We start from the raw sequence: 16,564 nt of genomic DNA, 5'->3' as shown, positions 1-16,564 counted from the left end.
CGCATCATATGGTTCAGTAGGTTCATTTTGATGAGTGAGGCACATCATGTGGTCCAGTAGGGTCATGTTGATGAGTGGGGCACATCCTGTGGTCCAGCAGGGTTATGTTGATAGTGAGGCACATCATGTGGTCCAGTAGAGTCATGATGAATGGGGTACATTATGTGGTCCAGTAGGGTCATGTTGATGAATGAGGCACATCATGTTCTCCAGTAGGGTCATGTTGATGAGTGAGGCACATCATATGGTCCAGTAGGGTCATGTTGATGAGTGAGGCGCATCATGTCTAGTAGGGTCATGTTGATGAGTGAGGCACATCATGTGGTCAGTAGGGTCATGTTGATGAGTGAGGCGCATCATGTGGTCCAGTAGGGTTATGTTGATTGAGACACATCATGTGGTCCAGTAGGGTCATGTTAATGAGTGAGGCACATCATGTGGTCCAGTAGGGTCAGGTTGATGAGTGAGACACATCATGTGGTCCGGTCGAGTCATGTTGATGAGTGAGGCACATCATGTGGTCCAGTAGGGTCATGTTGATGAGTGAGGCACATCATGTGTCTAGTAGGGTCATGTTGATGAGTGAGGCACATCATGTGGTCCAGTAGGGTCATGTTGATGAGTGAGGCACATCATGTGGTCCAGTAGGGTCATGTTGATAAGTTAGGCACATCATGTGGTCCAGTAGGGTCATGCTGAAGAGTGAGGCACACCATGTGGTCCAGTAGGGTCATGTTGATAAGTGAGGCACATCATGTGGTCCAGTAGAGTCATGTTGATGAGTGAGGCACATCATGTTGTCCAGTAGGGCCATGTTGATGAGTGAGGCACATTATGTGGTCCAACAGTCATGATGAGTGAGGCACATCATGTTGTCCAGTAGGGTCATGTTGATGAGTAAGGCACATCATGTGGTCCAGTAGGGTCATGTTGATGAGTAAGGCACATCATGTGGTCCAGTAGGGTCATGTTGATGAGTGAGGCACATCATGTGATCCAGTAGGGTCATGTTGATGAGTGAGGCGCAATATGTGGTCCAGTAGGGTCATGTTGGTGAGTGAGGCGCATCATGTAGTCTAGTAGGGTCATGATGGGTGAGGCACATCATGTGATCTGGTAGGGTCACGTTGATGTGTGAGGCGCATCATGTGGTCCAGTAGGGTCATGTTGATGAGTGAGGCACATCATGTGGTCCAGTAGGGTCATGTTGATGAGTGAGGCACATCATGTGGTCCAGTTGGGTCATGTTGATGAGTGAGGCACATCATGTGGTCCAGTCGGGTCATGTTGATGAGTGAGACACATCTTGTGATCCAGTAGGGTCATGTTGATGAGTGAAGCACATCATGTTGTCCAGTAGGGTCATGTTGATGAGTGAGGCACATCATGTTGTCCAGTAGGGTCATGTTGATGAGTGAGGCACATCATGTGTCCAGCAGGGTCATGTTGATGAGTGAGGCACGTCATGTGGTCCAGTAGGGTCATGTTGATAGGTGAGGCACATCATGTGGTCCAGTAGGGTTATGTTGATGAGTGAGGCACATCATGTGGTCTAGTAGGGTCATGTTGAGTGAGGCACATCATGTGGTCTAGTAGGGTCATGTTGATGAGTGAGGCACATCATGTGGTCTAGTAGGGTCATGACGAGTGAGGCACACCATGTGGTCCAGTAGAGTCATGTTGATGAGTGAGGCACATCATGTGGTCCAGTATGGTCATGTTGATGAGTGAGGCACATCATGTAGTCCAGTAGGGTCATGTTGATGAGTGAGGCACCTCATGTGTTCCAGTAGGGTCATGTTGATGAGTGAGGCACATTATGTGGTCCATTATGGTCATGTTGATGAGTGAGGCACATCATGTGGTCTAGTAGGGTTATGATGAGTGAGGCACACCATGTGGTCCAGTAGGTTCATGTTGATGAGTGAGGCGCATCATGTGGTCCAATAGGGTCATGTTGATGAGTGAGGCACATCATGTGGTCTAGTAGGGTCATGATGAGTGAGGCACATCATGTGGTCCAGTAGGGTCATGTTGATGAGTGAGGCACATTATGTGGTCCAGTAGGGTCATGTTGATGAGTGAGGCACATCATGTGGTCTAGTAGGGTCATGATGAGTGAGGCGCATCATGTGGTCCAGTAGGGTCATGTTGGTGGGTGAGGCACATCATGTAGTCCAGTAGGGTTATGTTGATGAGTGAGGCGCATCATGTGGTCCAGTAGGGTCATGTTGATGAGTGAGGCACATCATGTCCAGTCGGGTCATGTTTCGGGCGGTGGTGAGGTGTGAGGGTGGCGGGCAGCAGGCGACCTTCACCTCACAAGGTAGGAGATGTGAGGTATGTTACGCCATACATACCGCTCGGAGGTAGCCACCGCTCACACTTACTCATTATTTACTCACGCTCAGTCCGTCCCAGGAGAGCTACGACCACACAGTGTCCCTCATGAGGACGTAAATATCTGTGAGGAGGTGGTGGTGTGGGGGGGGGGGGAGTATTTGCTCATGAAGACTCACCAGTATGTGGCTGGGGGTGTCATAATATTCCAGACAGAATGTGTCCAGTGTTTCACATCAAGGATTGTGACATCTAATTGTACAGAAAGCATTTGTGTGATCATGTTTGTGGAGCGTACGGTGGATGGGTACAGTGCTGTGACGTAGGATGATGGTGCCACGAACCCGGAGCATAATGTGCACATGTTGACCTTCATAGTATCACATGGGAGGGTCAGAATTACATCACATGCGAGACATGGTTATGACACATGTCTAAACACGTCATGTCCATAACATGGCCACATAGGAAATACATAATGGACAAGCGGTTAAAAGAAGGCCGGAAGAAAATTGTAGGTTACAGGTTACATTATGTAACTGGTCGTGGTACAGGTTACATTATGTAACTGGTCGTGGTACAGGTTACATTATGTAACTGGTCGTGGTACAGGTTACATTATGTAACTGGTCGTGGTACAGGTTGCATTATGTAACTGGTCGTGGTACAGGTTACATTATGTAACTGGTCGTGGTACAGGTTACATTATGTAACTGGTCGTGGTACAGGTTGCATTATGTAACTGGTCGTGGTACAGGTTACATTATGTAACTGGTCGTGGTACAGGTTACATTATGTAACTGGTCGTGGTACAGGTTACATTATGTAACTGGTTGTGGTACAGGTTACATTATGTAACTGGTTGTGGTACAGGTTACATTATGTAACTGGTTGTGGTACAGGTTACATTATGTAACTGGTCGTGGTACAGGTTACATTATGTAACTGGTCGTGGTACAGGTTACATTATGTAACTGGTCGTGGTACAGGTTACATTATGTAACTGGTCGTGGTACAGGTAATAATAGCACGTCTTGCGTTGACTCTACTCGTACAGGACTGCCAGAGGTATCACGTCTACTTCTTCGTGTTTACAATAGAGAAATATTCGACCAAATATTCAAATTCCTCACGAGAGAAGAGGAAGTTGATATTGCTCAGTTTTGACCTAGGGAAGAATTAACCAGTCCAACGAGAACCTTACCAAGAGAATAGTTACAGAATATACCAAGTGGTAAATCATTAGACTGGTGTAGCAAACTCTGTGGTAGGAGGAAATGTAGTACGTGTTATGTAGCGGTATATGTAGTAACCATTACTCTCTTACTCCTGAGTGATGATAAGCAATTACTCCTATATGATGATAAGCAATTACTCCCTTACTCCTGTGTGATGATAAGCAATTACTCCCTTACTCCTGTGTGATGATAAGCAATTACTCCCTTACTCCTGTATGATGATAAGCAATTACTCCCTTACTCCTGTGTGATGATAAGCAATTACTCCTTACTCCTGTATGATGATAAGCAATTACTCCCTTACTCCTGTATGATGATAAGCAATTACTCCCTTACTCCTGTGTGATGATAAGCAATTACTCCCTTACTCCTGTATGATGATAAGCAATTACTCCCTTACTCCTGTGTGATGATAAGCAATTACTCCCTTACTCCTGTGTGATGATAAGCAATTACTCCCTTACTCCTGTATGATGATAAGCAATTACTCCCTTACTCCTGTGTGATGATAAGCAATTACTCCCTTACTCCTGTGTGATGATAAGCAATTACTCCCTTACTCCTGTGTGATGATAAGCAATTACTCCCTTACTCCTGTGTGATGATAAGCAATTACTCCCTTACTCCTGTGTGATGATAAGCAATTACTCCCTTACTCCTGTGTGATGATAAGCAATTACTCCTGTATGATGATAAGCAATTACTCCCTTACTCCTGTGTGATGATAAGCAATTACTCCCTTACTCCTGTGTGATGATAAGCAATTACTCCCTTACTCCTGTGTGATGATAAGCAATTACTCCCTTACTCCTGTGTGATGATAAGCAATTACTCCCTTACTCCTGTGTGATGATAAGCAATTACTCCCTTACTCCTGTATGATGATAAGCAATTACTCCCTTACTCCTGTGTGATGATAAGCAATTACTCCTTACTCTGAGTGATGATAAGCAATTACTCCCTTACTCCTGTGTGATGATAAGCAATTACTCCCTTACTCCTGTGTGATGATAAGCAATTACTCCCTTACTCCTGTGTGATGATAAGCAATTACTCCCTTACTCCTGTATGATGATAAGCAATTACTCCCTTACTCCTGTGTGATGATAAGCAATCTACTCCTGAGTGATGATAAGCAATTACTCCCTTACTCCTGTATGATGATAAGCAATTACTCCCTTACTCCTGTGTGATGATAAGCAATTACTCCCTTACTCCTGTGTGATGATAAGCAATTACTCCCTTACTCCTGTGTGATGATAAGCAATTACTCCCTTACTCCTGTGTGATGATAAGCAATTACTCCTGTATGATGATAAGCAATTACTCCCTTACTCCTGTGTGATGATAAGCAATTACTCCTGTATGTTGATAAGCAATTACTCCCTTACTCCTGTGTGATGATAAGCAATTACTCCCTTACTCCTGTGTGATGATTAGCAATTACTCCTGTATGATGATAAGCGATTACTCCCTTACTCCTGTGTGATGATAAGCAATTACTCCCTTACTCCTGTGTGATGATAAGCAATTACTCCTGTATGATGATAAGCAATTACTCCCTTACTCCTGTGTGATGATAAGCAATTACTCCCTTACTCCTGTGTGATGATAAGCAATTACTCCCTTTATGATGATAAGCAATTACTCCTTTATGATGATAAGCAATTACTCCCTTACTCCAGTGTGATGATAAGCAATTACTCCTTTACTCCTGTATGATGATAAGCAATTACTCCCTTACTCCTGTATGATGATAAGCAATTACTCCTGTAATGATAAGCAATTACTCCCTTACTCCCGTGTGATGATAAGCAATTACTCCCTTACTCCTGTGTGATGATAAGCAATTACTCCCTTACTCGTGTATGATGATAAGCAATTACTCCCTTACTCCTGTGATGATAAGCAATTACTCCCTTACTCCTGTGTGACGATAAGCAATTACTCCCTTACTCCTGTGTGATAAGCAATTACTCCTGTATGATGATAAGCAATTACTCCCTTCTGTATGATGATAAGCAATTACTCCCTTCTATATGATGATAAGCAATTACTCCCTTCTGTATGATGATAAGCAATTACTCCCTTACTCCTGTATGATGATAAGCAATTACTCCCTTCCCTGTATGATGATAAGCAATTACTCCCTTCCTTCTGTATGATGATAAGCAATTACTCCCTTACTCCTGTATGATGATAAGCAATTACTCCCTTACTCCTGTATGATGATAAGCAATTACTCCCTTACTCCTGTATGATGATAAGCAATTACTCCCTTCTGTGTGATGATAAGCAATTACTCCCTTCTGTATGATGATAAGCAATTACTCCCTTCTGTGTGATGATAAGCAATTACTCCCTTCTGTATGATAAGCAATTACTCCCTTCCTGCTGTATGATGATAAGCAATTACTCCCTTCCTTCTGTATGATGATAAGCAATTATTCCCTTCCTTCTGTATGATGATAAGCAATTACTCCCTTCTGTATGATGATAAGCAATTACTCCCTTCTGTATGATGATAAACAATTAATCCCTTACTCCTGTATGATGATAAGCAATTACTCCCTTACTCCAGTATGATGATAAGCAATTACTCCCTTATATATGTATATATATGTATACATACATATGTATATATATGTATATATATGTATACATTGAGATGTATAGGTATGTATATTTGCGTGTGTGGACGTATATGTATATACCACATGTATATACCACGTCGTTCCAATTCACTCTATTCCTTGCACGCCTTTCACCCTCCTTCATGTTCAGGCCCCGATTGCTCAAAGCCTTCTTCACTCCATCTTTCACCTCCAATTTGGTCTCCCACTTCTCCTCGTTCCCTCCACCTCTGACACATATATCCTCTTTGTCAGTCTTTTCTCACTCATTCTCTCCATGTGATCAAACCATTTCAATACACACTCTTCTGCTCTCTCAGCCACACTGTCTTTATTATCACACATCTCTCTTACCCTTTCATTACTTACTCGATCAAACCACCTCACACCACATATTGTCCTCAAACATCTCATTTCCAACGCATCCACCCTCCTCCGCACAACCCTATCTATAGCCCACGCCTCGCAACCATATAATGTTGGTGGAACCACTATTCCTTCAACCATACCCATTTTTGCTTTCCGAGATAATGTTCTCGTCTTCCACACATTTTTCAACGCTCCCAGAACCTTCGCCCCCTTCCCCACCCTGTGACTCACTTCCGCTTCCATTGTTCCATCCGCTACCAAATCCACTCCCAGATATCTAAAACCACTTCCTCCAATTTTTCACCATTCAAACTTACCTCCCAATTGATTTGTCCCTCAACCCTACTGTACCTAATAACCTTGCTCTTATTCACGTATACTCTCAGCTTTCTTCTTTCACACACTTCACCAAACTCAGTCACCAGCTTCTGCAGTTTCTCACCCGAATCTGCCACCGGGGCTGTATCATCAGCGAACAACTGACTCACTTCCCAAGCCCTCTCATCCACAACAGACTGCATGCTTGCCCCCTCTCCAAAACTCTTGCATTCACCTCCCTAACAACCCCATCTATAAACAGATTAAACGACCTTGGATACATCACGCACCTCTGCCGCAAGCCGACATTCGCTGGGAACCAATCACCTTCCTCTCTTCCTACTCGCACACATGCCTTACATCCTTGATAAAAACTTTTCACTGCTTCTAGTAACTTGCCTCCCACACTCTTGATACCTTCCACAGAGCATCTCTATCAGCTTTATAATATTCCTTCTCCAGATCCATAAATGCTACATACAAATCCATTTGCTTTTCTAAGTATTTCTCACATACATTCTTCAAAGCAAACACCTGATCCACACATCCTCTACCACTTCTAAAACCACACTGCTCTTCCCCAATCTGATGCTCTGTACACGCTTTCACCCTCTCAATCAGTACCCTCCCGTATAATTACTCTGTAATTTGAACACTCACCTTTATCCCCTTTGCCTTTATACAATGGTACTATGTATGCATTCCGCCAATCCTCAGGCACTTCACCATGAGCCATACATACATTGAATATAATCACCAGTCAGTCAACAACACAGTCATCCCCTTTTTTTTTTTTATATATATGTAAGTCCACTGCAATACCATCCAAACCCGCCGCCTTGCCGGCTTTCATCTTCCGCAAAGCTTTCACTACCTCTTTTCTGTTTACCAAACCATTCACCCTAATCCTCTCTTCGCACACCACCTCGACCAAAACACCCTACATCTGCCACTCTGTCATCTAACACATTCAACAAACCTTCAAAATACTCACTCCATCTCCTCCTCACATCACCACTACTTGTTCTTACCTCCCCATTAGCCCTCTTCAATAATAATGATATTAGAAATAATTTATTGAATTACCAAGAGTCAGAATGTGAAGGTACATTCGAATGTTGGTGTTAGAAAACATTGATGTATGAGGGAGCGGATGATGATCACACACAACACATACGTATATATGGTTATATATTGTGATGATTAACACATAATGATGTTTGCAGGTGTTGGGATGGGACGCTTCATAACTTATGTTGGGATGGGACGCTTCATAACTTATGATGGGATGGGACGCTTCATAACTTATGTTGGGATGGGACGCTTCATAACGTATGTTGGGATGGGACGCTTCAGAACTTATGTTGAGATGGGACGCTTCATAACTTATGTTGGGATGGGACGCTTCATAACTTATGTTGGGATGGGACGCTTCATAACGTATGTTGGGATGGGACGCTTCATAACTTATGTTGGGACGGGACGCTTCATAACCTATGTTGGGATGGGACGCTTCATAACTTATGTTGGGATGGGACGCTTCATAACTTATGTTGGGATGGGACGCTTCATAACTTATGTTGGGATGGGACGCTTCATAACTTATGTTGGGATGGGACGCTTCATAACTTATGTTGGGATGGGACGCTTCATAACTTATGTTGGGACGGGACGCTTCATAACCTATGTTGGGATGGGACGCTTCATAACTTATGTTGGGATGGGACGCTTCATAACTTATGTTGGGATGGGACGCTTCATAACTTATGTTGGGATGGGACGCTTCATAACTTATGTTGGGATGGGACGCTTCATAACTTATGTTGGGACGGGACGCTTCATAACCTATGTTGGGATGGGACGCTTCATAACTTATTATCATGTTGGGATGGGACGCTTCATAACGTACTATCATGTTGGGATTATCATGTTGGGATGGGACGCTTCATAACCTATGTTGGGATGGGACGCTTCATAACTTATTATCATGTTGGGATTATCATGTTGGGATGGGACGCTTCATAACGTACTATCATGTTGGGATTATCATGTTGGGATGGGACGCTTCATAACTTATGTTGGGATGGGACGCTTCATAACTTATTATCATGTTGGGATTATCATGCTGGGATGGGACGCTTCATAACGTACTATCATGTTGGGATTATCATGTTGGGACGGGACGCTTCATAACTTATGTTGGGATGGGACGCTTCATAACGTACTATCATGTTGGGATTATCATGTTGGGACGGGACGCTTCATAACTTATGTTGGGATGGGACGCTTCATAACTTATTATCATGTTGGGATTATCATGTTGGGACGGGACGCTTCATAACTTATGTTGGGATGGGACGCTTCATAACTTATTATCATGTTGGGATTATCATGTTGGGATGGGACGCTTCATAACGTACTATCATGTTGGGATTATCATGTTGGGATGGGACGCTTCATAACTTATTATCATGTTGGGATTATCATGTTGGGATGGGACGCCTCATAACGTACTATCATGTTGGGATTATCATGTTGGGATGGGACGCTTCATAACTTATGTTGGGATGGGATGCTTCATAACTTATTATCATGTTGGGATTATCATGTTGGGATGGGACGCTTCATAACTTATTATCATGTTGGGATTATCATGTTGGGATGGGACGCTTCATAACGTACTATCATGTTGGGATTATCATGTTGGGATGGGACGCTTCATAACTTATTATCATGTTGGGATTATCATGTTGGGATGGGACGCTTCATAACTTATTATCATGTTGGGATTATCATGTTGGGATGGGACGCTTCATAACTTATTATCATGTTGGGATTATCATGTTGGGATGGGACGCTTCATAACATACTATCATGTTGGGATTATCATGTTGGGATGGGACGCTTCATAACTTATTATCATGTTGGGATTATCATGTTGGGATGGGACGCTTCATAACTTATGTTGGGATGGGATGCTTCATAACTTATTATCATGTTGGGATTATCATGTTGGGATGGGACGCTTCATAACGTACTATCATGTTGGGATTATCATGTTGGGATGGGACGCTTCATAACTTATTATCATGTTGGGATGGGACGCTTCATAACTTATTATCATGTTGGGATTATCATGTTGGGATGGGACGCTTCATAACTTATGTTGGGATGGGACGCTTCATAACTTATGTTGGGATGGGACGCTTCATAACTTATTATCATGTTGGGATGGGACGCTTCATAACTTATTATCATGTTGGGATTATCATGTTGGGATGGGACGCTTCATAACTTATGTTGGGATGGGACGCTTCATAACTTATGTTGGGATGGGACGCTTCATAACTTATTATCATGTTGGGATGGGACTCTTCATAACGTACTATCATGTTGGGATTATCATGTTGGGATGGGACTGTCTTGTCATTCATGCTAAGGACGACATCCACCTCCGCCACCACCATGCTGCCCCACCCTGGCCGCCTCCCTCCCTGCCTGGTTTTGCCACATTCCCTGACCACGATGCTCTGTCCTTCCTTGACGACCGAATCTTCCCTCACCACAACCACACTTATCACCACCACCACCCCCCCCACTTCACCACAACCACACTTATCACCACCTTCTCCTTTACCACCACTACACTCCCCCCCCACTCACCATCAAACCCACAACGGCGGAATGGTATAACCTCTCATCTTGGCCATTCCCTCCTTCATTCCTGCCATATTTACGGCACCAACTTCTCCCTCGATGTTAAGACATATCTCGGGCAACATGTGGCTCCATCAGTCAGCAGTATGTATGGTGCCATGGTAGTCAGTAGTTTGTATGGTGCCATGGTAGTCAGCAGTTTGTATGGTGACATGGTAGTCAGTAGTTTGTATGGTGCCATGGTAGTCAGCAGTTTGTATGGTGACATGGTAGTCAGTAGTTTGTATGGTGCCATGGTAGTCAGTAGTTTGTATGGTGACATGGTAGTCAGTAGTTTGTATGGTGCCATGGTAGTCAGCAGTTTGTATGGTGACATGGTAGTCAGTAGTTTGTATGGTGACATGGTAGTCAGCAGTTTGTATGGTGACATGGTAGTCAGCAGTTTGTATGGTGACATGGTAGTCAGCAGTTTGTATGGTGCCATGGTAGTCAGTAGTTTGTATGGTGCCATGGTAGTCAGTAGTTTGTATGGTGTCATGGTAGTCAGCAGTTTGTATGGTGCCATGGTAGTCAGCAGTTTGTATGGTGCCATGGTAGTCAGTAGTTTGTATGGTGCCATGGTAGTCAGTAGTTTGTATGGTGTCATGGTAGTCAGCAGTTTGTATGGTGACATGGTAGTCAGTAGTTTGTATGGTGCCATGGTAGTCAGCAGTTTGTATGGTGCCATGGTAGTCAGCAGTTTGTATGGTGCCATGGTAGTCAGCAGTTTGTATGGTGCCATGGTAAGTGTGGATGAGACTCGTTGTCCTGCGTCTTGCATTTTATTTTTCGTTTGTATACGTAGTAGTGGCAGTTCATGGTGTGGGCTGGAGATGGTAAGAGACAGATGAGAGTAATGATATAGTGGCTGTGTGTCCACCTGTGGTCATGTGTGGGCTGGAGATGGTAAGAGACAGATGAGAGTAATGATATAGTGGCTATGTGTCCACCTGTGGTCATGATTGCCAAGATGGAATGGTTTTGTGGAATTTGGAAAACGTTAGAACGTGAGAGGAAGTCAGTCCCTGTAGCTAGCTGGCTGGAAGATGATATGATGGAATAACTTACTTATTTACGTAGTTTGATATATTTTAACTTACTTTACTGCAAGATATGTAATAACTTTAAGTTATTTATATATAATTATATGTTTTGGCATCTTTTAAAATTCATGAGTTTATTTATATTAACATTATTCTCTAATGTTTCTCCAGTCTTTTATACACACACACACACACACACACACACACACACACACACACAGAGCAAGTGTGTGCATATCAAAGCTTCACATGTTGGAAGTGAAATGGTTGAGGAGAGTAAGTGATGTGACATGGTGTCATCAAGTAAGTAATTAGAGACTAAGAGATGTTTGGTAATATAAGAAAACGGGTTTACATGAGGAGGAACACAGACTACTGGAGGCCTGCTTGCCCCACGACGGGTTGTCTGCTACAAAACGGGTTGAACTTGACAAGAAAATGTAATTCCGCTCAGCTGTGTTAAAACCTGCACGTTACTATAGAATGTGTCACATATTGTACATGTTTAAGCTGCACGTTACTATAGAATGTGTCACATATTGTACATGTTTAAGCTGCACGTTACTATAGAATGTGTCACATATTGTACATGTTTAAGCTGCACGTTAGTATAGAATGTGTCACATATTGTACATGCTTAAGCTGCACGTTACTAATGAAGGTGTCACATATTGTACATGTTTAAGCTGCACGTTACTATAGAATGTGTCACATATTGTACATGTTTAAGCTGCACGTTACTATAGAATGTGTCACATATTGTACATGTTTAAGCTGCACGTTACTATAGAATGTGTCACATATTGTACATGTTTAAGCTGCACGTTACTATAGAATGTGTCACATATTGTACATGTTTAAGCTGCACGTTAGTATAGAATGTGTCACATATTGTACATGTTTAAGCTGCACGTTACTATAGAATGTGTCACATATTGTACATGTTTAAGCTGCACGTTACTATAGAATGTGTCACATATTGTACATGTTTAAGCTGCACGTTAGTATACAATGTGTCACATATTGTACATGTTTAAGCTGCACGTTACTATAGAAGGTGTCAGATATTGTACATGTTTAAGCTGCACGTTACTATAGAATGTGTCACATATTGTACATGTTTAAGCTGCACGTTACTATAGAATGTGTCACATATTGTACATGTTTAAGCTGCACGTTACTATAGAATGTGTCACATATTGTACATGTTTAAGCTGCACGTTACTATAGAATGTGTCACATATTGTACATGTTTAAGCTGCACGTTACTATAGAATGTGTCACATATTGTACATGTCTAAGCTGCACGTTACTATAGAAGGTGTCACATACTGTACATGTTTAAGCTGCACGTTAGTATACAATGTGTCACATATTGTACATGTTTAAGCTGCACGTTACTATAGAATGTGTCACATATTGTACATGTTTAAGCTGCACGTTACTATAGAATGTGTCACATATTGTACATGTTTAAGCTGCACGTTAGTATAGAATGTGTCACATTTTGTACATGTTTAAGCTGCACGTTAGTATAGAATGTGTCACATATTGTACATGTTTAAGCTGCACGTTAGTATAGAATGTGTCACATATTGTACATGTTTAAGCTGCACGTTAGTATAGAATGTGTCACATTTTGTACATGTTTAAGCTGCACGTTAGTATAGAATGTGTCACATTTTGTACATGTTTAAGCTGCACGTTAGTATAGAATGTGTCACATATTGTACATGTTTAAGCTGCACGTTACTATAGAATGTGTCACATATTGTACATGTTTAAGCTGCACGTTACTATAGAATGTGTCACATATTGTACATGTTTAAGCTGCACGTTACTATAGAATGTGTCACATATTGTACATGTTTAAGCTGCACGTTACTATAGAATGTGTCACATATTGTACATGTTTAAGCTGCACGTTACTATAGAATGTGTCACATATTGTACATGTTTAAGCTGCACGTTACTATAGAATGTGTCACATATTGTACATGTTTAAGCTGCACGTTACTATAGAATGTGTCACATATTGTACATGTTTAAGCTGCACGTTAGTATAGAATGTGTCACATATTGTACATGTTTAAGCTGCACGTTACTATAGAATGTGTCACATATTGTACATGTTTAAGCTGCACGTTACTATAGAATGTGTCACATATTGTACATGTTTAAGCTGCACGTTACTATAGAATGTGTCACATATTGTACATGTTTAAGCTGCACGTTACTATAGAATGTGTCACATATTGTACATGTTTAAGCTGCACGTTACTATAGAATGTGTCACATATTGTACATGTTTAAGCTGCACGTTAGTATAGAATGTGTCACATATTGTACATGTTTAAGCTGCACGTTAGTATAGAATGTGTCACATATTGTACATGTTTAAGCTGCACGTTAGTATAGAATGTGTCACATATTGTACATGTTTAAGCTGCACGTTAGTATAGAATGTGTCACATATTGTACATGTTTAAGCTGCACGTTACTATAGGTGTCACATATTGTACATGTTTAAGCTGCACGTTACTATAGAATGTGTCACATATTGTACATGTTTAAGCTGCACGTTACTATAGAATGTGTCACATATTGTACATGTTTAAGCTGCACGTTACTATAGAATGTGTCACATATTGTACATGTTTAAGCTGCACGTTACTATAGAATGTGTCACATATTGTACATGTTTAAGCTGCACGTTAGTATAGAATGTGTCACATATTGTACATGTTTAAGCTGCACGTTAGTATAGAATGTGTCACATATTGTACATGTTTAAGCTGCACGTTACTATAGAATGTGTCACATATTGTACATGTTTAAGCTGCACGTTACTATAGAATGTGTCACATATTGTACATGTTTAAGCTGCACGTTAGTATAGAATGTGTCACATATTGTACATGTTTAAGCTGCACGTTAGTATAGAATGTGTCACATATTGTACATGTTTAAGCTGCACGTTACTATAGAAGGTGTCACATATTGTACATGTTTAAGCTGCACGTTACTATAGGTGTCACATATTGTACATGTTTAAGCTGCACGTTACTATAGATGTGTCACATATTGTACATGTTTAAGCTGCACGTTACTATAGAATGTGTCACATATTGTACATGTTTAAGCTGCACGTTACTATAGAATGTGTCACATATTGTACATGTTTAAGCTGCACGTTACTATAGAATGTGTCACATATTGTACATGTTTAAGCTGCACGTTACTATAGAATGTGTCACATATTGTACATGTTTAAGCTGCACGTTACTATAGAATGTGTCACATATTGTACATGTTTAAGCTGCACGTTACTATAGAATGTGTCACATATTGTACATGTTTAAGCTGCACGTTACTATAGAATGTGTCACATATTGTACATGTTTAAGCTGCACGTTAGTATAGAAGGTGTCACATATTGTACATGTTTAAGCTGCACGTTACTATAGGTGTCACATATTGTACATGTTTAAGCTGCACGTTACTATAGGTGTCACATATTGTACATGTTTAAGCTGCACGTTACTATAGAATGTGTCACATATTGTACATGTTTAAGCTGCACGTTACTATAGAATGTGTCACATATTGTACATGTTTAAGCTGCACGTTACTATAGAATGTGTCACATATTGTACATGTTTAAGCTGCACGTTACTATAGAATGTGTCACATATTGTACATGTTTAAGCTGCACGTTAGTATAGAATGTGTCACATATTGTACATGTTTAAGCTGCACGTTACTATAGAATGTGTCACATATTGTACATGTTTAAGCTGCACGTTAGTATAGAATGTGTCACATATTGTACATGTTTAAGCTGCACGTTACTATAGAATGTGTCACATATTGTACATGTTTAAGCTGCACGTTACTATAGAATGTGTCACATATTGTACATGTTTAAGCTGCACGTTACTATAGGTGTCACATATTGTATTTATTTAGAGAATCTGCAAATGTCTGGTGGTGGTGGTGGTGGGGGGGGGGGGCCCATTAAGAGCGCCAGGGTCAACACAGGAGGACGACCAAGTCCCCACTCGACAAGCACTTGGTTCATAATGGTGATTCAGGTTGAAAGAGGAACGCCTTACTTGACCACGTTTGGGAGAGCAGTGTGTGTGTGTAGCGCCTCTTGCTTAACAAGCTGAGGATGAGGGGGGGGGGGGTACGGGTTTGTTTTGCAGTTAGGAAAACTGGGTAAATGTTCGTGAGTTCAGGTGTGGGAGGCCAGGTGTTGCTAGTACACCAGACCGTAGCTGTGTGTGTGTGTGTGTGTGTGTGTGTGGGAGGTAGGTTGTAGGGATGTTATCAGGATAAGATATGGTGATTACAGAGCAAGTTTCTCTACTGTTGTTGGCTGGCTGGTCGTGCCTTGTGTAACTCGACATATAAAAATTCCTGTTTTCATTAGTTGTTATTAAGATGAAGATCATGAAGTAATCCATTTCTATTTCCCTTCACAGGTCTTGGTGGCAGGATATATTATTTCCTCGTATTATATTTCCCTTCACAGGTCTTCGTGGCAGGTTACATTATTTCCTCGTATTATATTTCCCTTCACAGGTCTTGGTGGCAGGTTACATTATTTCCTCGTATTATATTTCCCTTCACAGGTCTTGGTGGCAGGTTACATTATTTCCTCGTATTATATTTCCCTTCACAGGTCTTGGTGGCAGGTTACATTATTTCCTCGTATTATATTTCCCTTCACAGGTCTTGGTGGCAGGTTACATTATTTCCTCGTATTATATTTTCCTTCACAGGTCTTGGTGGCAGGTTACATTATTTCCTCGTATTATATTTCCCTTCACAGGTCTTGGTGGCAGGTTACATTATTTCCTCGTATTATATTTCCCTTCACAGGTCTTGGTGGCAGGTTACATTATTTCCTCGTATTATATTT

General features: G+C 41.5%; 1 protein-coding gene across 4 annotated transcripts in view; it reads left to right on the top strand.

Moving 5' to 3' along the window:
* Positions 1 to 16,564, top strand: part of LOC139750907 (protein brunelleschi-like) — a 459,160-nt gene that overhangs the window by 289,678 nt on the left and 152,918 nt on the right. The gene's annotated exons all lie outside the window — the stretch shown is intronic.

The sequence above is a fragment of the Panulirus ornatus genome, chromosome 10, assembly GCF_036320965.1.
Source record: "Panulirus ornatus isolate Po-2019 chromosome 10, ASM3632096v1, whole genome shotgun sequence".
Taxonomy (NCBI): domain Eukaryota; kingdom Metazoa; phylum Arthropoda; class Malacostraca; order Decapoda; family Palinuridae; genus Panulirus; species Panulirus ornatus.
The sequence above is the reverse complement of the archived record's forward strand: the minus strand, read 5'-3'. Positions and strand labels throughout refer to the sequence as shown.